Source organism: Ictidomys tridecemlineatus, chromosome X (assembly GCF_052094955.1).
Source record: "Ictidomys tridecemlineatus isolate mIctTri1 chromosome X, mIctTri1.hap1, whole genome shotgun sequence".
Taxonomy (NCBI): Eukaryota; Metazoa; Chordata; class Mammalia; order Rodentia; family Sciuridae; genus Ictidomys; species Ictidomys tridecemlineatus.
In genome coordinates this window covers 9,239,829-9,264,035 of record NC_135493.1, presented here as the reverse complement: position 1 = coordinate 9,264,035, position 24,207 = coordinate 9,239,829, and positions in this window count along the sequence as shown.

Below are 24,207 nucleotides of genomic sequence, written 5' to 3'. Positions count from 1 at the left end.
AATTACATATTTGATGGGGAAATAAAAACATTCTATGACAAGAATAAACTGAAATAATCCATGACAATCAAGTCAGCACTACATAGAATTATCAAAGATTAAACTGCACATGTGAGACCTAAAATTCAATTAACAAACAGTGGAAGTTCAATAGACGAATAATCCACTAATTTAGAATCAAGACAGTATAAAATATAGCAAAAACAAAAATGGCAGGAAGCCAAAGACACATATCCATATGAATGCTGAATGTTAATGATCTTAACTCCCAATTTAAAAGACACAGATTAGCAGAATGGGTTAAAAAAAAAACAAGTTGCAACTATATGCTTTCTGCAAGAGACTCATCTCATAGGCAAAGACACTCACAGGCTGAAGGTAAAATGGCTGGAAAAAATATTTCATGCAAATGGAGTCAGTAAAGAAGTTGGAATAGCTATTCTCATATCTAACAATGTTGATTTCAAGCAAAAATTAATCAAAGAGACAAAGTAGGCCATTACATCCTGGAATAGGAAAAAAATCCAACAAGAACACATAGTGACAGTAAATGTGTATGCCCTAAATATTAGTGCACCCAAATATACTAAAAATACTCCTTGACATTAAATCCCAGATAAACCCCAATACAATAATACAATAGTCCTGGCTGACTTCAACATACCCCTATCACCAATAAACAGTTCATTAAAGTATAAAATCAATAAAGGTATATCTATCCTGAATAATACTATAAATCAAATGAACTCAATTGACAATTACATAATATTTCACCCTAAAACAGATGAATTTACCTCCTCAGCAGCTCATGGAACCTGTTCCAGAATAGACTATAATCTGGATCCCAATGTTAGTCTTAGCAAATAAAATTTCAATATAAACTCATGCATCCTAATAGATCATAATGAAATAAAACCAGAAATCAACAGCAAGAAAAATAATAGAAACCACATAAACATGTGGAGTTTAAACCATACTCTTTTAAATGAGGAATGGTTCAGAGAAGAAATGACAGATGAAATCAAGAAATTATTAGAAATAAACAAACAAAAATATCCAAAGATACAACATATCAACATCTCTGGCAGAATATGAAAGAATTACTAGAAGAAAAATTTATTGCATTGAGTATCCATATAAAAAAATAGCCAGATTCCAAATAAATAAGCTTATGCTCCAATTCAAGACCTTAGAAAAAGAATAAATTAGCTTCTAAATCAGTAGAAGACAGAAAATAATAAAAATTTGAGCCAAAATTAATTCAATTGATAATTTAAAAACAATACATGGGATCAATGCAATAAGATTTGGTTCTTTCAAAATATTTATTTATTTATTTATTTTTATTTTATTTTTTTTTTATTGGTTGTTCAAAACATTACAAAGCTCTTGACATATTATATTCAAGTGAGTTATGAACTCCCATATAAAAATGGGAGTTCATAACTCACTTGAAACTAATGTTTGAAATATGATATGTCTTTCAAAATATTTAAAAGATACTTTCTACTATCATATATAACTAAAAAGAAAAAATACAAAAACAAAAATTTAAACAATAAATAAATAAATGAGGTTTCTAAATGCTTATGTTCTGCCCAAATTGAACCACAAAACTATAGCCAACCTAAGTAGGCCAGTTTCAAATAAGGAAATTAAAACAGTAATTAAAATTCTACCAACAAAGGAAAGCTCAGGACCAGAGAGAATCTTGGTTGAGTTCTATCAGACCTTGAAAGATGAAATAGCACGAGTCTTCCTAAAAATATTCCATGAAATTGAAAGGGACTGAACACTTCCAAACATATTTTTATGAAACCAGTATAACCCTGGTACCAAAACCAGAGAAAAACACATCTAGGAAAGAAAACAACATATAAATCTCTCTGATGAACATAGATGCAGAAGTATTTAATAAAATATTAGCAATTGCATTTAAAAAACATTTTAAGTAGATAATGACCATGACCAAATGGACTTCATCCCAGTAATGCAAGGTTTATTCAACATATGCAAATCTATAAATGTAATTCACCATATGATCTTCTCAATAGATGCAGAAAATATCTTTGATTAAATAGAGCAAACATTCATGTTAAAAATACTGGAAAAACTAGGGATAGAAGGAAATTACTTCAACATTGTAAATCTATATATGACAAACCCAAAGACAACATCATACTGAATAAAAAAAAAATGAAAACATTTCCTCTAAAATGAAGAACCAAAAAAGTATGTCCACTCTCATAACTTATATTCAATATATTTTTTGAAACTCTTGCCAAAACAATCAGACAAGAGAAGAAAATTAAAGGATACAAATAACAAAATAAGTCAAACTCACTGTTTGCTAATGGCATGATACTATAAGATTCAAAACATTCTACCAGAAAACCGCTAGAGCTGATAAATGAAATTAGCAAAGTAAAAGGATATCTAACGTATGAAACATGATATATCAAGAGCTTTGTAATGTTGTGAACAACCAATATAAAAGGATATAAAATCAACACTCATAAATTCATAGCTTTTCTATACTCCAATAGCAATTCACTGAGAGAGAAATCAGGACAACTCTCCCCTTTGGAATATCCTCCAAAATATAACTACCTGGCAATCAATCTGACTAAGGAAGTAAAAGATCTCTATAATGAAAACTATAGAACACTGAAGAAATTGAAGACCTTGAAAGGTAGAAAGAACTTCCATTTTCTTAGACAGTCATAATTCATATTGTCAAAATGTTTATACTACCAAATGCACTATACTGGTTCCAATGCAATGCCCATCAAAATACCAATTTTTTTTTCATATAACTAGAAAAAACAAACCTTAAGTCTATTTGAAAGGGTAAGAGACCCAGCATAGTAAAGCAATTTTGAATTAGAAAAGTGATGCAGGAAGTATCTCAATACCCAATCTCAAATTACACTACAGAGCTAGATTAGCAAAAATAGCATGGTAATGGCATTAAAATAAATGTGAAGATAACAAAATAGAAGATTCAGAAACAAATCTACATACTTAGATCCATCTTATACTTGACAAAGGTGCTGAAAAGATATGTTGGAAAAAGTCTTTACGCAAATGGTGCTGGGAAAACTGAATATATGTAAATAGAATAATGAAATTAGATCTGTATCTTTTACCCTGTGTAAAAGTCAAATAAAAATGGATCAAAGGAATTAGAAAAGAAGTCATTCAACTGCTAGAATAAAACACAGGGTCAACATTTCATCATACTGGTGCTGTCACTGACTTCCTCAACAAAACCCCTAAAGCTCAAGAAATAAAAACAAGAATCAATAAGTTGGATACCATCAAATTAAAAAAAAAAAGGTTCTGCACAGCAAAGGAAAAAATGAGTAATGAGAGAGCCTACAGAATGAAAAAAGAATCTTTGCCAGTTACTTCTCTGACAGTCTGGTTAATATACAGACTACATAAAGAACTAAAAAAACACAATGCTGCTAGGTGCAATGGTACATGTTTATAATCCTAGTGGCTTGGGAAACTGAGACAGGAGTATTTTAAGTTCAAAGTCAGCCTCAGAAACTTAGCAAGGCCCTAAGGAAGTTGGTGAGAACTGCCTGAAAATAAAAATTAAAATGGGATGGGGATGTGGTTCAGTGGTTTAGTGCTCCTGCATTCAATCCCCTGTATCCCCCTTCCCCCAAAAACCCTCAGTGCAAAAAAATAAAAAGTGAAAAGTAGCCCAATCAATAAGTGGGCAGAGGTATTAAACAGATATTTCTCAAAAGATGAAAAATAAATGAGTAAATATATATGAAAAAATGTTCAACATCACTAGCAATTAGGGCAATAAAAATCATGGAGATTTTATCTAAGTCAAGATGGCAATTATCAATAATGCTTATAACAATTGTTGAGGATGTAGGGGGAAAGGTACACTCATACATTGTTGGTGGGACTGCAAATCAGTGCAACCATTCTGAAAAGTAGTATGGAGGTTTCTCCAAAAGCTAGGAATGACACCACCATATGACCCAGCTATCCACTTCTTGATATATATCCAAAGATCTAAAATCAGCATACTATAGGAATAGGAATACAACCACATCAATGTTTATAGCTGCACAATTCACAAATGCCTAGCTATGGAGCCAACATAGGTGCCTGTCAACAGATGAGTGGATAAAGAAAATGTGGTCTATTTGCACAATAGAGTTTTACTCAGCCATATAGAAGAAGGAAATGATAACATTTTCCAGTAAATGAATTGATATGGGGAAAATTGTGTTAAGTGCAATATCCAAGTCTTGGAAAATGAAAGAGTTTTCTCTCATCTGTGGAAGCTAGAGAAAAAGAAGGGAAAGAAGGCATTGGGGTAGGGGATCAGATATCATAAGATAGAAGAAAGATCAGTGGAGTAGAAGAAGGAGAACGAGTGAGAGGGAAAGAGGAACAGAAAGGGGAAGAACTACAGACTTATTTTAACAAAACTTGTTATATACATATATAAGTGTATCAAAGAGAAGTATACACACAAAAAAACACATATACAATCTAAAATAAATAAGTAAAGGAGTGAAGAGAAGATGAGTACAGAAGGGAGAAAAAGGGGGGCGGAAAAGGAAAGGAAAATGGAAGGGAAGAATGGGGATCAAAATCAAGTTACTTGTATATATAATTTTGTCAAAAGGAACCCAAATACTACATATAATTACAATACTCTGATAAAAATAAAGAGGTCTCAGAATACATGCATGCACTATAAGTTGCCTGTTGTCTATTACCTCACACACTCAAAGACACAAGATATTCTTTACATATATAAGCAGAAACCTGGTACCATCTAAACATCAAAACACTCCCACTGGGGCTAGAGATGTAGCTCAGTTGCTGGAGCTTGCCTTGCATGTACTAAGGCCCTGGGTTCAATCCCCAGCACCACACAAAAAAACTTACTCCTTCTAAAGATAAGCTATACTAACCTTTTAATAAGAAATCTGAGTCTCAGATATGTTAATTGGCCCAAGTTCTCTCAGAAAAGATTTCGCAGATCTGAGTCATCATCCCAGATCCCATGCACTTTCCCATCCTGTTACTTTCTCCAAGCACAAATAAATCCTGATGATTTTCACTTATTGGTATTATATTTGATTTTATGAAGTTATGTTTCCCAGTGCCTATGTTCTCACACTTATGAACTAATGAAGCATTTGCCTTCATAACCATTTGTAGAAATGGACAAAGATGGTCTTTTAAAATTCCTGTTTTATTGTTGAGGAAACAAATGTTCAGGATTGATGGAAGCAGGAAGAGTCTTAAGTTTTCAAGGAAGAAAGTCAGTCCAACTGATGCCTACAAACATGAAATGTTCTGCTGATGAATTCAAAAATTGATGTGCATATGGTACACAAGATTCTCAAGGCAATTCATTTGCTGTATAGTTTTGTTAAATATGATAAATATGGTGCTCCTTATCTTGAAGGAATTTTGCTACCAGAAAGTACCAGACAATAAGCATTTGATCACTACTGTTAAGTCCACTCCTCTAAACTGCCTGTTCTTGAGATCAGCAGCTTCCAATCAAGTGTAATTGTCAAATACAATTTGTGTGCCACATTCAGGTTCATTTCACTACAAATAAATTTCAATAAGTGTTTTCTGGTGAGACTAATTGTCCTTTACAGAATCACTCTCTTGACAGACATCATTACACATGCAATTTTATCAGTGACTACTAACATTTGGGCAGTTAACATTTTTCTCTACTTAAATTTGTACATTTTTCAATATTTTATTACTTACAGTCAGCCAAAAGAAAGAGAAATAAGCATGCTTGGTTATTTATGTTTCTAGAGCAAATTCTCATTTGCATGCCATTTATTCCCATAAAGCCTAGTAGAACAAGATGTTAGTATCATTTTGCTGAGAATTGTACAATAAAATATCTAATAATGCTGGATGCAGTGAGCTTTCCTATAATCCTGGTGGCACAGGAAGACAAGGTAGGAGGATCATGAGTTCATGTCCAGCCTCAAAAACTTAGTGAGACCTAAGCAATTGAGCCAGACCCTATCTAAAAATAATACATATGGGATATATATGTGGCTGCGGATATGGCTTAGTGTTAGGTTGCCCCTTGGTTCAATTCCCAATATAAAAAAAATCTAATAAATAAAAGATACCTTATGAATTGTGAAGAAAAGCACATTATTACTTAGGTATTTATTTCTAAACATTATAGTTCTGATGAATTCTGCACTTATAATTAGATTGTCATTCATTTATTTTATGAATTTATTCCCTATTTTGTTCTCTAGAGAATTAAGATTTTAAAATATGTACACAGTATCAAAATATAAAATACATTTTAAAAAAGTGGAGTCAAAATTAACTATGTAGGAAAGCAATTTAAGGCTCTGATTAAGGGTAACACACAAAATATGAAATCTACAAGCTGGGTATATATATGATTCATGGCAGCCAATGTGAAGAGAGAATGTTATTACATACAATATTCTCAGTGTCTACAAAATAAAAGGTAGTTTTTCTGAAAAAAAAATGTTTGGGTCTTCAAAGAGAAGGCACAGTATTAGTAACAATTATGGTTTTCATATACAAAATGTATGAGTTCACTTTTTAAAAGGTAGTATATGCATTCATTTAAACTTTGCCAATTCAGCACTAACTATTCAAATGTACTACTAGCTTGAAAGTAAAATGATTTAATTAAATTACTCAACATCTAGGGTGTTTGTTGTATTTTGTTTATATTGTTGTGGTTGTTTTGTTTCATTAAGAAAACATAGTAGTTGTGGGGATTGAACCCAGGGCCTCCATGCTAGGCAAGCATTCTACTACTTAGCTATGTCTCCAGCCTACCAATTAAGTATATCTAAAAAAACTTATTTTACCTTCTTCACCCATTTTCTTACCAAAAATATTATATTGAAAATAATACATGAAAAGGTACAAAGTTGAAACAGCTCCAAAACTGAGGATATCAATACATATAGGTTAATCTCCAGAAAGAATTTACCCTTAGAAAAGATGGTCTTAACTGAAGTAATATAGTATAATATAATAATATATAAGTAATATAATATGATAGAAGCCAACCCAAGCATGACCCATTAGGGAAGAGGAAAATATTATTCCACTCACCAACTCCTCATACCCCACTATCAGATGACTGAAACCATAACTAAAGACCATGTAGATAGGATCTCAAGTTTCTTCTTCCTGGGAGCTGCTTTATGAGTCACACAGAATCTTCCCTGTTCATCCCATTCTGCTCCTGATACAGTATAAATATTAATAATATGGCAAATGTGTAACAAGCAAACTACATCACATACAAGACTAACAAAATTGTCAGCAAGGATAAGCCAAGAGAAAAGGCATTAAATGTGACAGGCTGTCATTTTGTAGTATATTCATGTTTTTGTGGCAAATAGGTAAAATACAAGTCCATTTAAAAGTGGGAAATTGACAAAAATATAATCACTAGATCTTTTGAGGAAAACATATATACTATAACAAATAAGCAAACTAATAAAGTGTTAGAACTGGAATAAGCAAACTTTTCTCTGTAAAGAGGCAACAGTAAATATTTTAGGCTTTGCAGGCCACTATGCAACTGAGCCCTTGCAGCATGAAAGTAGTCAGAAGCAGTTCAAGTTTCAATCAAGCTTTATTTGCATACCAAGTATCTAGACAAATTTGTTTCCTAGGACATAATTTACTAACCTATTATATGGAAGATTTGAATAATATAATTAATATAAAATATTGAACAGAATGCAAATATGGATGACCAAATTGTGTGTGTGTGTGTGTGCTTTGAACATTTCATTTATATGACTTTAAATATACTTTTATATCAGTACCTATAATACAATAAAATGGAAAATCATTTATTAGTTCCCTCAAATGACTCAGTAAATTTGTACAATGGAAAAATATGTAATCTCAATTCTGTGACAATATTGCAGGAGGGGGGGCATATTTAAAACAGAACCTACCCAGACATATGGGAGATAAACAAACTTTCCTAATGAATACACGTACAGCTAAAGAGAAAACCAAAATCATCTTTTAATATTTAAATTACAGCAAAATATGAGTATCTGTGGTCTTATAACTGTGCCAGCAATTAGGTATATCAATCAGTTTTATCTGTGCTATGATAGGTGAGAAACTGTATTTTGTTATTGTTTTAATTTGCATTAGTTTATTTATTCATGAATCTGAATATTTCTTATATGTTTACCAAGCATAGTTATTAAAGAAACAGATATAGAAGAACATTTTCTCATTGGATATTAACATCATACTTAATGATGAAAAATTAAATTAGAAAAAATAATATCACTTTGAAAATAAAGTCAAGACATTAAAACATTATTAAAATATGTATAACTATTAGAGAAGAAGACAAATAATTTCATTTATAAGATTTATGGTGACAATTAAAGAATAAATTGAAAATCTATTTTAAAATACTAGTTCCTGTATATTCCATACATTTCTTTGTTTGTTTTTATTCTTAGTTGTAGTTGGATGCAATACCTTTGTTTTATTTATTTATTTATTTATTTTTATGTGGTGCTGAGGATCAAACCCAGGGCCTCACACATGCTAGGCAAGCACTCTACCACTGAGCCACAGCCCCAGCCCTCCACACATTTCTTATTTATGTATTTGTAAAACCTGCTAAGGAATCAAGCAAACAGATATTAAAGCATTGTCATATTTGAGGAAAAACTGAAAAGGTGATTATTAAGAGCAGAATAGATGACCCTGAAAAAGATCAAACTGCTAATTTATTGTATCATACTTTCATGTGCTATGCTTCTGTTATACTGGGATGCTTTACTTCTTTCTGTTCTAAGAACATATAGAGCCATTTCAGTTTTCACATTCTTTTGCATCCCTCTAAAATAATTTCTTCCTTTTTGTTGTTTTCCTGGCTTTTTATCTTTTCAAATCTCATATCATGGCTTCAGAATCCTTCCTTGACCATCTGTCTAAAATAGCTACTCCAATGCCATCACTGTTCCCTAGACTAGTGATTTTCAAAAGTGTTTCTGGACCTGCAGCATGAGCATAATGTGGCAACTTGTTAGAAATGCAAATTCTCAGGCTTCACCTCAAATCTACTGAATTAGAAACTCTGAGGTTAGGCCCCAGAATTCTGTTTTAAGAAGCTCTCAAAGTGATTATAATGGGCACTCCATTTTGAGAACCACTGCTCTACTGTGTTTCCCTGTATTACTTTATTTATAGCTATTGTCATAGTTTCAATTTGCCTCATCTATCAGTCTATCTTCTTTGTCTGTCTTATACCATTGTACACTACAAGAAGACAGGGACTTTTATTTTGTTCAGTGTTGTGTCCCTCTACTGAGAACTGTGTGACACATGAGAAGTGTCAAAAAAATAATTGTTGAAAATGAATCCAAAATATTAGCAATAATTACTTCTGGAGGTGAGATTCTACATATGTATTTAGTTTCTTCACAATATGTATACATTTTCTAAATTTTAATCCATAAGCATATATCATTTTATAATTATAAAAATAAATCATATCATAAAATTGTACATATGTAAGTTTGCATTTCCCATTTTTATAGCATCAGAGCAGTCTACTTTAGCCTCTGTTGGAGTTCCATGATTTCCATAGTAACCAAATCTGCAATACTATCTTAATATTGAATTTAGCATTATTATGATAAGGTTCTGAATAGCATCTGGAGAGGTGAGTAATTTAAATCCAAGCTCATACTTTTAGTTACACTTGGCTGTTTTCGAAGCAAGTGACCTTTCAAATGGCATGCACATGTTCTTTTGTTTCAATCTAAAATTTTCCAAAATGCCTCTTTTCTAAGATACTCTATTTAAATATATCCTGAACCCCAATTTAAAGAAAAATGATTAATAAATAACTTACATAAGTACTCCTGAGACCTACTGTAGCAACTACAATAACATAATCATCATATTTAGAACCATTCATAATATTAGTTGATTGATACAGATTCTTCTCCTACTGAGGTATAATAGTTCAATTTGGAATGATCACTCAAGAAAATCATTTAACTGAAATAAAATTTGAATATTTCTTCTGAAAAAATGAGTTCTTGGGATACTGAAACATTCTGCTTCATTTTCATAATCACATACCTTTGCTCCAACTACTTTAAATAAGTATAAATAAGTAACACTTTTTCAGTAAAAACTATGTATGAGTTTTTTGGCAACTATTTTTCACTATATTTGAAAGAATGATAAGTTACATTTAGTCATAATCTTAGCCTTAACTCCCTGTGAAACCTTGGGAACACAACTGGACTTCTTTTGACCTTACTTTCCTCATCTTTAAAGAGAATAGATTTTATTAAGTGAACTCTTCAGCTCTTTCTCCAGCTTTTTCATTGAGAGCCATCTCTATTGTTCACATTGGGTTTTCACTGTTTGGTATCACTTGCTAGTATTTTAGTTAGTCAATAAGAATTTGAGAGAATCTGAGATGAAAAAAGGAATAAGGCACTATTAGTGACCCTTAACTAAACTGACTTTATTATACACCAGTTGGAATACAGAAATAAAAGAAAAAAACCTTGGTGATAAGAGGAAATGTGCTGAGAGATTACCCTGTGTCAGGCACTGCTTTGTGTGTTTTATATCTATTCACCTATTTATCCTGTCAAAATCTCTGTGAGCCAAAACTTAGTATTGTCCTCATCTTACTGATGAGAAAACAGAGGGACAAAGTAAAAATACACAAGGTCATACAAATGGCAAGTGTCAAAGCTAGGGTTCAGACAGAGGCAGGCAGACTCCTGAGTTCATGCTCAAATTTACCATTCTCTGCTACTACTTCCAACCAGGCCAGCTTTCCTAGGTTCCTTCCAAGTACCCACAGATAACTTGGCAGGAGCTCAATGATGATTCTGCCCTACTTTGGGGCAAAGCCTCAAGCAGTCTCAGGAGCTGTAGCTTTGCTTCTCCTTATGACTTTTAGAACTGGCTACACTCCACTCACCTATCCTCCCTTGCCTCCAGGTCCTTTCAGTGAGATTCTAAAGTGTCTTATCTAAAGACAAAAAAATGAAAATAAATACAGGCCATTATTACAAAGAGAGAAACAATGATAAACTCTCTATAGCTTTGCATCCACTTCCTGAGTCTGAATTTCTCAGTTGATTTCTTTCATGTGAGTATGTTTAATTTACTTGCATAAATCATAATAATAAATTTATAATAATAAATGATAATTATTTCCATTGTACTTCAAAATATCAAATGTTTATGGTGCATCTAGCATGTAAGGCACAGTTCTAGACACTGAGGCTACGAAATGAATAAGATGTAGCCTTCACTTTCAAGGAGCTCACAGAATAACAAGGGAGACAGATATATAAACAACTCAAACAGACAAATTACATTAAAAGAGAATAACTACATGCACAGAAGACAGAATCATTAAGTTTGCTTAGGAAATACAAAGCAGTTATGCATGGATTCATGCTATGTATATGTGACTATCTATCTATCTATATATAAATATATATATATATATATATATATATATATATATATATATATATATATATATAACTTCTCTCAAGTATTGGCAGAACTGGGAGGTACAACAAAGTTTAAATTAGAAAAAAGCACTTAATAAATGCCTGTCATCAAGTTGGTACAAAGTAAGTAATTGATACTAAGAAAATCAGGAAAATCATCATAGAGAAGAAAACAGTTAATATAGTATTTGAAGAAAGCATATGCAATGATAAGGAGGTAGTCTTTCAGTTAAAAATATCATAAAACATGGCATGAAGAAAAGAAAAATCATGTTTTTTAAATAAACAGAAAATAATTTCCGTGACTGCTATGTATTTTAGAAGTTTGGGGTTAGAATGAAGAGAGATCTTGAAAAGCAATCTCTCATCAGATTGATAAAGGCCTTGAAAAGTCATGATAAAAGAATTTTAAACTTTGGACTATAGGAAAAGCAGAATAATAGATGAAAGTTAAATATGGAGTAGAGTGGAAAGATGAAATATAATCTCATATATATATTTGTAATGCCTCAGGAAGTGAGTGTGATCATCCTTAAGATTATGTGGTTATCCCTGAGTAAATCTCTTTCAGAAAGACTTTAATTCAAGGAAAAAAACCTGACAAGACATCTGCCAACCAGCAATCATTAATTCAGTCTATATTCTCTAATCACAATTCTCAAAATTGTTCACTAATATATTTTCTAAAATAATCATAGTCCAGCAGGGAAAACAGTGTACTGGTTCAGCATTTTTTATTCAGAAATAAGGAAGAAAACATTTGATTAGTTAGCCCATCTCAAACTTGAAAGACATAATGGATTTTTATAACTTAAAAGAGTTCATATTTTTCATTAATGTAACCATCTAAAATTTTTGAAAGATTTCCAAAGGCTATGCCACCAAGCTGCAGATCATGGGGAAAGTTGATCTTAGAAGCTTATCTAATTTTGGCATTTGCCTCCCTATCCTTGTCCCAGGAATTCCAAAAGCTAGTATACAATTTATGGAGCCAAACTCAGGTCCTCTTGACATTGCTTGAGCTCCAAAATCCATCAGACACAGTTCAAGAAATTTCATTACCCTTTCCCAAAATGTCTTAGGATTTAACTCTGGACATTCCCGTCTGTGGTTGAGAAATATGACAACAATTACTTATGACTCGGGGCACAATACAACTAATACCCAGGGTGACCTGAATTCAGGCTCTCTCCATCCTCAGGCCCCAATTTTCAGTGCTAAGAATGAGGGTGTTAAAATGAAGAATCTGAGAGGATCCAATCACTGCTGATATTCTCAACTTCAGTTTAAACACTTAAGGACTCCTATTAACTTTGGAAATAAGGCAGTTGACACACTGAGGAAAAACATAACAAAAAAGTATGAATGGTCTTTGATTTGTTGTACACAAATGGAGCACAATTTTTCACTTCTCTAGTGCTTGACTCTAAAGGAATATCAGGCAAGGTTAGCTTCTCACTACATTTCACAGACATGTAGCCAATGAGTGGATTTAATACTGCAATGAATTAAAAAGAATAATCCAGCTAAAAATTGGAAGACATGGGTTCTAATCTTGAATAGTAAGAATAATTAACTATGTCAAACATTAATAAGACAATTTAAGTATTTGGGCCTTAGTTTGTTCATCTACAAAATGAGAAGGGTCGACTAGATGGTCTTCAATGTTCCTCCTAGTTCCAAGTTTCTATGGTTATTGAGCAATTCTTTCCCCCATTTTCTTTGTGTTACCTGAGTTTATGAGACTCTAAATGATTATTTTTTCCCATTTATAAAAGGCTTTTTTTTTGGTACTGGATATTGAACCCAAGGATGCTGAACACTGAGCCATATCCCCAGCCCTTTTTTATTTTTTATTTAGAGACAGGTTCTTGCTAAGTTGTTGCTTAGGGCCTCACTAAATTGCGGAGGCTGACTTTGAACTCGTGATCCTCCTGCCTCAGCCTCCTGAGCCACTGGAATTGCAAGCATGTGCCACTGTGCCCAGCTATAAATTGCTTTTAATATTCATTTAGAAGATGCATTTTAATTAATCAAAATGTCAAATGTACTTTTTGGACATTTACAAAGATAGACATAATTTTAAACTCATTTATTCTGTGTTTGACTATTCTATAAAGCATTTCAAAGCACATGGTCATGTGGGAAATGAAAGATACAGGCATGCATTAATGAGCAACATATCAAGGAGTCTGGAGACTCTTCAATTAATCTGTTTTCCTGATCGTTCTCTCAGGTTTCATCCGATTAAAACCTTCCATCTTTCTTCTGAAAGGACAACTTATACTTCACTAATAAATCACCAAAGCACTCAAACTTAGTGAAAATAGAATAACTCTCTAAATTAAATAAACCTTCCACATAGGAGTATATAGAGTCATAAACCTTGACCTAATCTCATGATGAAGCCAAGTCAGTAAGAATGCCTTTTTTTCATGACTACATAACAAGTAGCTTAGCAAAACTTAGAGGCAGTTTTCGTATCTCCACAGGGAGCTTCTTAAAACAGTGGGGTAAGTTCTATAGCCAAACATCTCCTGAACTTTCCCTACAGGGATAAGATAAAACTCCAGCCCAGACTCTGTGGTACTATCACAATTTCAGATATTTTTTCCCACAAACACACTATTCCAATATTCTGGTGTTCAAACTACTTCTATGAACATGTCTCTTATTCTCAAAAATAAAGCACAAGTCTTTTATGTTTTCACTTTTATGTTCCACTACAACTGGAGGTATATTCAGATGTAACGTATTATGAAAAAGAGAGCAATCTTGCTATGAATGATCATAACCATGCTTATTTTCGAAGGCATTATTATTATGGTTAAGATATGAGATGTCCCCCAAAATCTCATGTGTGACACAAAGCAGGAATGTTTAGAGGTGAAGTTATTGGATTGTGGGTTGTAACCTGATCAGTGAATTAATCCACTGACATGGATTTATTATTTGGTAACCACAGCAGTTACAATGTGGCAGGAAGAGGTAGGTCAGTGGTGACTTGAGGTTTATATTTTGTCCCTGGTGAGCAGAGCTCTCTCTGCTTTCTGATTTTCAGGAGCTGAGCTGCTTTCCTACTCCACTCCCTTCTTCCAGGATGTTCTCTCTCACCATGGGGGCCTAGAGCTATGGACTCAGCATTCCATGGACTGAGACATTTGAAACCATATTCAAAATGAACTTTTTAGCTTCTAATTATTCTTGTCAGGTCTTTTGGTCACAGTGATGTCAAAGCTGTCTAAAACATGCTTAAAAGCAAAATCCTTCCCACCAGAAATGGGAAAGAACTGGAACAAAGGAGACTAATGTGACAGAAAATTCCATTCTAACACATTCACACAGTCTTGATTGTTGTTTTGCAAAACACAGTCAGGTCAGTCCAGAGGAAATCTCCTCATGCCCTCCAAGACTATCACCTCACAGGTGCAAGTAGCTTAATTGACTCACAATGAACATCAGCTGTAACCTTGAGGGAGTGTGAAATGCTGCACAATACCTGATGCAATCTGAGAGAAGCCTGGGGAAAGCAGAAGCAACATTGAAACCAGATTTGGAGTTTTCTTGGTGGTTATACACAAACATGCCAAAGGAAAAGTATGGATAATATCATCTGTACATAGTAATTATGAATACATAGATTCTCTGGAAATTATTTAAACTTGAAAAAAAAACTAGAATAACAAAACAGCAAGATGATATTCAAAGAATTATTTTATATATAGCAAATAATTTTAAGTATAAAAAAATTTAATGGAGGAAACAAATAATCATTTGTACATTAATATAAAGGTTGCAGAATCATAAATCAGCAATGGATAAAAGGGAAATGATAAAATATGAGTATGGGTTGTCTTCTATTATTCTATTTCCCCCATTTTGAGGCATATGTTTGCTACAATGGAAACTAACATACATAAAATTTTAAGCTTCAGAATACACAAAACTGCAAGTATTTAAATATCCACCCCTTTTATTTCTAAATATGAACAACCAGAATATTGTTTCTGCCAATTCCAGTATTAGGTAGGAAAAGATTTAATAATTCAGTAAGCAGGATTTTCCCATTTTTAAATGACATTTTAAATCAGGTTTTACTGCATGCTGGATTTCCCCCCAGAAACCTTAATACACACAATAAGAAAGAGAAAGAATTAGCAAAACCAGCACTGTGTTCTTTATTAAGAAAAAATAATTCAAAGATAAAAAATTATATGTCAAAATGCATAACCTATGCCTATTTAATGTGCAAGTTCCATTTGATTATTTGAACAAAGAATGAATTTCTAATATAAAAATATACTTGCATGAAAAAATAAATCATTTCCAGTACCAAAACCCCCAGGAACATAATTGCTATACATATAGATCTATAGACAGCCTATATTTGACTTGCACAAGAAAAAAATCTAAATAACCAGTACCTAAATATACTAAAAGCCCCATTTACAAACTTTGTCTACTACAAATAACCTTTGCTTGTTGCATTTAAATACACGTCCTGGTGCCCTAGGAAATCAGAGAAATTCTTAACTATGCCATTCACTATTTACTTGATGGATTTGAAAAATTACTAAACAGAGAGTTCTGTAAATCACACCAGATATTATTCGGTTCAAAACTTTGGAGCCAGAAACTATGCAAAAATGTCAGACTCAGCACCTTCTCAGAGTATTTCTGAATTGTGGAGAAGAAATTTGTCTCTGTAGAATCTATGGTCATTGTCTCAGTCTAGTGGCGTACTATCAAGTCATTCCTTTGTTGCAGGGCCCACTACAGGAGCAGCCACATGATGACACTGCATTCTTTGGAACAGTTTCCAAAAGCCCTTCCAATAGGCCTTCCAGCTATGCCATTTACTGAATTCTTACCCTCCCTTTCCCTTCTTATATGATCACACCCACTTTAGGCAGCATCCCCCACACTTCACTTAGAAAAGCCTGAAAATAAAAAATGCAACATTTAAAATTTACATTTTAGGAGTTACAGGCTACTTGGGAAGCTGACAGGTTTAGATAAATAAATAATACAAGGTAAACAATGTAACAGTTCCTTATGAAATTTGTATTGTTGAGGGAAAGGAAAGAAATCTTTTCAGCTGAGAAGAGTAAAGCAAATTTGATAGAGGCAGAAGCAGGGATATTTCCTTTTGTATATATCCTCTTAACAATACAATAAAGTCAGTGCCCCCTTTATTTCTCTTTAAGAAATGAGGAAACTGAACCATAGAGGGGATGAGTAATAGCCTCAAGTTTTCATAGTTGTTAAATATAAGCACCAGGACTTGAGCCTAGGTGGTATTTCATCTCTGTCTGCGCCCTTAAGAAAGAACTTTATTATTTTTCCTCTGTTAACATAATAGATACATGAATTTAATCTTAATGGTAGAATTTGGAATATAATAATGGCAAGAGAGTTCAAGCAGGGATTTAATATTAATATTTGTATATGGGAAAATATGGGGGGCACATAAGACAGAAAAAGAGTTTTAATTTGAGTGGCATATAGAATGAATATAGGAAAATTGGTGGTACAAAAGGTGTAAGTTTGGAAAGTATGTGGAGATTAGATAGTGTTGGAGCTATCATCTCCCCATCATTCTCGACTAAGATTGAGTCCTCTGTGGCTTCCTTCATACCTTGCTCACCACATGCAATCTTCAATGTTTTTTCTTGAATTCATCCCTTCTTCAATTCCCCTGCTTCTGGTGCAGGGCTTAATAAGCACTTGCTCAAATTACTAAAAATATCACACAATTGAGATCTTTGCCTCCTTGCACATCCAGGAGCAGCAATGCTCATAAAATGCACACTGATAGAAAACACTGCTCAGTACAAGCTCTCATCCCTGACTGGAAGGGCAAAGGCTTGACAAATTTTTCCCAGTCAATTTTATGTTGTTCTTTGGACTTCTGCAGTTGGTTGGTCTGAGACCAGAGTAACACAGGTTCTTTTGTAAGCTAACTGGCTATATCTGGGCAAGGATTCTAGACTGAAACTAAGAGAAATCTGAAGGGAGATTCAGTGATGCAAAAACTGAGCCACATTGCCATCCAAATGCCAAAGGGAGACCCAAAAATGGAGTCTTTAGAAGGCTTTCCATTATCCAAGACCTGGCACCCCAAAGACATGAAACTTTAGGGAAACTAGAAACAATGCATTCGGTATTAGCATTTGAGTTATTACAACAGACAGTGAAGAAAACTTTGTTCAAAATGGCTTTGACATGGACAAGTGGGGGCCAGAGCAGGGGAGATACAGCCAAGCAAACAGACAAAGCATAGTGGTGCAGCTGCCAGAAAAGTTGGCAGATACATATGAAGCGTAACCTTGAGGAGTCCTCAAAATAAAAAGAGTCTTTAAGAGAGTTAATTCACAACCATCAATCTTGTGGAGATTCATGCTATCCACATAAGGATTTTTTAAAATGTGACTTTTGGAGATTTTGGACTCTGTCACTAGAAACTGTCAGGCAAGTCTTCAGCCAAGCAAGGACAGAAAACTTTTTCTACATTTTCTCAGCTTCACAAAATGAATATTTGTGGCAAAAAAAGACTATGTAAAAGTTTGGGACACTGATGAGGCCATGTTTAATAAAAAAGTTATATGCACAGATGTGGTTTTGTTTCTTTATCTTTGTCTGATAAATTGAGTTTGGACTACATTCTACTAGAACAAATGGCCACCTTACCTTCTTTTCCTTCTTTTTTGTATCATGCTGCCATAGGGTAATCTGAGTTAGAAACTGGTGCAGTGAAGTAGGCCAGGAGATGGTGATCCCACTTGTTTCTTTTAATGCATAAACTATAAAGAGTACACTATGTGATCTGCAGTCTGTTGGTGATATTAACTGGGTTTAGAGGGAGGAAGGAAGAAGTTATCCCAGTCCCCAGCATTATTAAAGTAATAATGCATGTTAGTCATTTTTAGGTACAAACTTCACAATCTATTGCAAGGATCCATAGCTTGATTACTGGTAAAAAGGCTTCCAAGTCTAATAGCATTAAAATTTTGTCACCCCAAGCTGTGCATCTATCCTCTGAAGTGAGGCTTCCTCAAAAAATGTTTTGCCTAAGTTTCAAGCTATTGACTTGAAATATGTGAGATGCTTGTCAAAAGAAAACAAAATATAACTAGTGTTCTCATTACTGGGAATGACAGACTTTCTAGATGTAAATTTCTTGATTTTCTACAGTTTATTTTATAACCTCTCTATTAGGGTTCTCTAGAGGAACAGAACCAACAAGATATGTATATGTATGATTATCAAAAGGGATTTATGAGACTGGTTTATAGTACCTGAAACTGGAGAGTCTCACAGAGGCTGCCTGCAGGATAGAGAGCTGAAGGAACAAGTAGCTTCTCAGTTCAAGAAGCTGGGGCCTCAGAATAAGAGGGACCCATGACATAATCCCAGTCCACAACTGAAGGTCTATGAACTCCCTATAGAACTGCTGGTGAGAGTTTACTTTGGAAGTGTGAAAGAGCTGGAGTCCCATGTCCTTGATGGTAGCAGCAGGGGAATCCCCCTCTCAAAAAGAAATCATCTTATATTTGCCTAGACTTCCTCTTTCTTCTGCTCTTGCTACATTCAACCAACAATTATGTTGTCCAATTTCAGGGGGGTCCTCCTCCTCATTTTGCTATCCCACATGCCAGTCATCACTGAAAGTACCCTCATCAACACACTCAGAAGCAACTTCATTCTGGACATCAATCAAACCAATCAAGTTGACAATACCAATTAACCATCATAGCCTTCAGTCAATTTCTCCCTGGGTGAACTTGGCTACCCAATTTCAGCATCTGAGACGCAATTCTTCTTCAGTGCTTTAGATAATGAATCTCAGATCCCTTTAGTTTCTCCTATAATACTAATCTTGACATGTGGAAAAAGAAACTTTGACCTCTATAGACCATTCTTGGAGCAATGTTTCTACTAACAGAAATGCATCTGAACAGAAATTTAAATACTTACCCATTAGTGCCTGTAATGGGGTTCAAGTTCTTATTTTACAAAAACTATTATAAAAGCTCTGTTGCCATTTATTTGTCCTTTTGCACCTCTCTCTTGCACTATTGACCAGCTCTTCGCAACTAGCTCCTGATATGTTGCAATTTCCTACATATATAGCACCTAGTGATGGATGATGTGGAGGTGTATTGGGTAGGAAATAGTTCTTCAGCCGTATATTTACTTTCTCAAAAAGATACAACTGTTCCTGTTTCTCATTACAATGTAGAAAATTCATATTATTTTTTATTAACCTGGCATCTACTCTTTTAACATCTGCTATGTCCTGGATGTACATCTAGGAATTAAGGGCATAGCTCCGAGCAAAACAACAAAGGATCCCCATGATGCTTGTGTTCTAATAGATGAAACAATAAGATTGTAAAAACTAGTAATGTTTGTCCCTTTTCTCTCACCTCCTGGACATCCTTGAGGGACCAGCACCAATTTGAGTTAGTCTCTCCCATAAGCTAATCCTTAGATTAAGAACTGAAGATATATTTCAAAACCCAGGTTACAAAAGTAGTTCCCAATTAGAAAATATATCTATTACTACTTAATATCATCATAAAATGAAACTCTTTTTCTATTTGCCATTTCACTTTATGTATCTCTCTCAGGAATCTCACAAAGATTAGGACATCTGGACTAAACTTGGATTACAACACTCTTGGATCCTTGGACTAATACCATTCAGTTACTCTCAAATCTCATCATTTCTAAGACATTTTAGTTTGTAGTCCCTGCCTAGTATGACATGAATATTCAGGTTAACCTTTTTTTTCTAATTATTTCTTCATAAGATTTTCTATTTCCCTGTATGGCTGTCTTTTTAAAATATGCTGTCATGAGTTGCCATTTTCTATTTCTTCTTGAAAAGTTCTCTCCCTTCACAGAAGATTTCCTAAAAGTATCTGAGATTGGAAGCTGCTCTCCCATAACTACATCCAACCAACAGTTACTGACCTCTGCCATCTTCAATGCCAAATAGCATTTATGCATTATTTACTTAATAATTACTGAATGTAAATAGCACATGGGATATACTGTCCTAAGTGCCAAGAATATAGGAGTGAATATCGGAAAACATCCCTGCTCTAATGCAGCATATTCTAGTGAGAGGACACTTAAGAAAACTAAACATAACACATTAGTTGGTAATATGTTCTATTCAGGAATATCAAACAAGGTGAGGTGTGTAGATATTAATGGAGGGAATACATGGGATACTATTTACTGTCAGGTGGCATTGATCCTTCTCTGTTTTCCATTCTCAGTAGAAAAGCTGTTTCTAGTCCATGGAGCTGAGGTTAAGTCCTAAACTGGCTAAAAATACAGGGACTCAGGCACAGGAAACCATTAGCTAAGTATAAACCTTTGACAAATGACATTTTTTTGCTCTATTTTCTGATACTTATATTGTTGTTTTCCAGCTCTTTTGTCTCCCATTTCCATAAAGGGCATGCCAAGTGCTCCTTGTAACACAGCCTTTACTTCCTCAATGTTCTGTTTTGCCCTTGTTGACCTGCCCTTCTGACATACACTTCATCTTGGTAACGCCTTCTGCAGTTTCTTGCAAAAGTCATTTCCAGATTTACCAATGAAAATGCAAGAGAAATAAGTTGACTCAGTTCATCTTTTAAAGCTCCTATAAATCAGTAGGAAAAAAACTGGGCTTTAGAGTTCCCAGACTCTCATGGAAGCCTCTTCAGTCTTACTTCATCTCAGAAATATATCTTTGAATTATATTTTGCTTTTTGAAATGCTGGCTTTAATCCACAGCAGTTCCTTTCCTATTTATTTCATTCACTCCTCAAATAATTTTATTAAAAACTCCTTCACTTCATGCTGTTGTTTGTTTTGGGGTAAAACTAATCTGTTTTTTTTCCTAGGATTCTATATCTGGGTTTCTTCTCTTTGAAATTTTATATATTCTAGGGAAACGTATGTTTAGTGGAGTGAAAATTTATGTAAAAAGAGTTTTGAATTGTAATTAATAAATTGATGGCTTCCCTTGAGAAATAACAATATTACATATTCAGAAACCATCTGATAGTATTCCCACATGGTCCTTCTTCCACCGCTGTGTATCAGGAACTTTTGTTTCAAATCTATAATTATTCTACCACACAAGGCACTCCTGCTCTAAGAGCTCAAGGCCAATACTTCACTAAGCTATAAAAAATTGATATAGCTAAATTTCCAGTTCAAAAATATTGCTCAGTCTTAAGCCCCTTCATACTTAGGTAACTGTTTAACACTTAGGTTAGTGTTTCTTGAAATGTGACATGAGGATTAGATCACCAGCAATAGAATTGCATATTGTGCTGATAACATATATGTAAATTGGAACCTTATCCCATACTTGCTGGAAAAGAGGGCAGGTAACAAGAAATCAATGCTTTCTAAGTTCCCAAGGTAATTCTAATGTACGATAAATTTTGAAAACCAGTGGATATAGCATAAAGTGTAAGTAAGTTCACATAGACAACCAGGCTGCTACTGTTTGAATATACTGTGTCCCCTCTGAAAACCTTCTTGAAGTTTAATTCTCATTATGAGGTATTAAGAGCATGAAAATTTAATCTAACTATGGAGTTCAGAGGTGGGGGGCTTTTTGGTTGGTGATTTTGATTATATGAATTTATCAGGGTGCAGGTTCCACCATGTGATGCCCTATGCTTCCTTGGGACTCTGCCAGAACAAGAAAGGCTATCACCATATACTTTTCTACAATGTGGGACCAGAACCATGAACCCAAATCAGCCTCTTTTTTTATAATTTACCCTGACTCTATCCATGGTACTGTGATATTAGCAGAAGAGAAATGGAGTAACATCTGCCTCTCTAGCCTTATCTCTGTGATATGTTAGCACTTTTTTATTTATTCATCAAGTAATCCATTGATTACTGAACAAATATTTATTATATACTGTAATATATTCAGCATTATTCCAGACTCTGAGGTTATAAAAGTGAGCAAGACAAATTTGTTTCCACTCATACTTTCACATGTATTTCATGCATCCTTACTTCTCCCTTAAACCAGGTGACTCTATAATATGTCTTCTCAATCAGTATAATGTTCCTGAGTGATAAAATTCTATGCCCCATGAACTTTTTTATAATGTTGAATATCTTGTGTATGCCTCCAATCCACTTCTCTTTACTGACCTCCAGAGTTTTATATCTATCTTCTTGCTGGATATTTTCACTAGAATCACCCATATTTCCCTTCAACTCACTGTGCCAAAGAGCAAGAAGACAAATTGCTTTCCCTTCTACCTCCTTGTGATTCCCCAGTGTCTACTCTTCTCAGTCAAAAGCTTGTCCATAAAATTAAGTCTGTCATCTCCTGCCCACTCTCCTTAATTTCTACAATAATATCTGTCAATTCTCCATAGTTAATTTGTAAATTATTCTTTTCTCCACTGCCACTAGCTTAGAGTAGGATACCATCCTTGCTTACCTAAATTAAAAACAACATTTTTACCTAATTCATTGTTTTACTTTTTTTAATTATAAAAGAAACACTTGTTTCTTGTTACAAGTTAAAAGATACACATTTGTAAGAAAATCAATAGTCTCCCTTTTGTTTTCCTATTTTCACCCTCTGAAATAATTTATGTTAATAGGCAACATTCTCTTAACTAGTATTCCCAACATCAAAATTGCACACACCCCATTCATTTTATATTGCAAAGCCTCATAATGATTGATTTTGTATTGCATGTGAATTATCTGCTGTTATGGTTTGAATATGTTGTATTCCACAAAAGTTCTTATGTGAGATATCAAAGAACTTTCAGGGTGAGATGATTAGATTACAAGAGGTATAACGTAATAAGTGGGTTAATCCAATGATATGCATTTACTGGTTGGCGACTTTAGGAAGGTGGTAAGGGGGTGGAGTTGGTAGGTCACTGGAAATGTGCCCTTGGGGTTTATATTCTCTCCCTTGTGAGCAGAGCTATTTCTGCTTTCTGATTTCCATGTCTCAAGCTGCCATCCTTCTCTTAGCCTTTCTGCCATGATGTTTTGCTTCATCTTGGGCCCAGTGCAATAGAGTCAGGCATCTATAGACTGAACCTCTGAAACTGAGAGACAAAATACACATTTCCCCCTCTATGTTGTTCTAGTTAGATCTTTTCATCACAGCGATGAAAAAGGTGACTAAAATATACACTCTCCTCATTACCTATAGTATAAATATATGATGGATCATATTATTTCCTCTATAATCAACAAACATCAACATAAAGGTAAGCAATAATCACTGACCCTGTAATGTGGAGTTCTTATATAAAATACTTGTATACACACACACACACACACACATACACACACACACAGAATCTTCATTAGTCTTCTTGGAATGGCAAAAGGAGTAAAAGAGAAAATAGCAGCACTTCTTACTAAATGACAGATTCTGTGTTAAATGTTTTTCATTAAATTATTTTTTCTTACTAGGCCCTAATCTTCATCATGTGGGATTAGACCCCAACTTCCTTAGTAAGATTCCTATAAGAGTGAAAACCAAGAATCAATAAATGGGATGGACTCAAATTAAAAAGTTTCTTCTCAGCAAAAGAAACAATCTGTGAGGTGAATAGAGAGCCTACAACTTGGG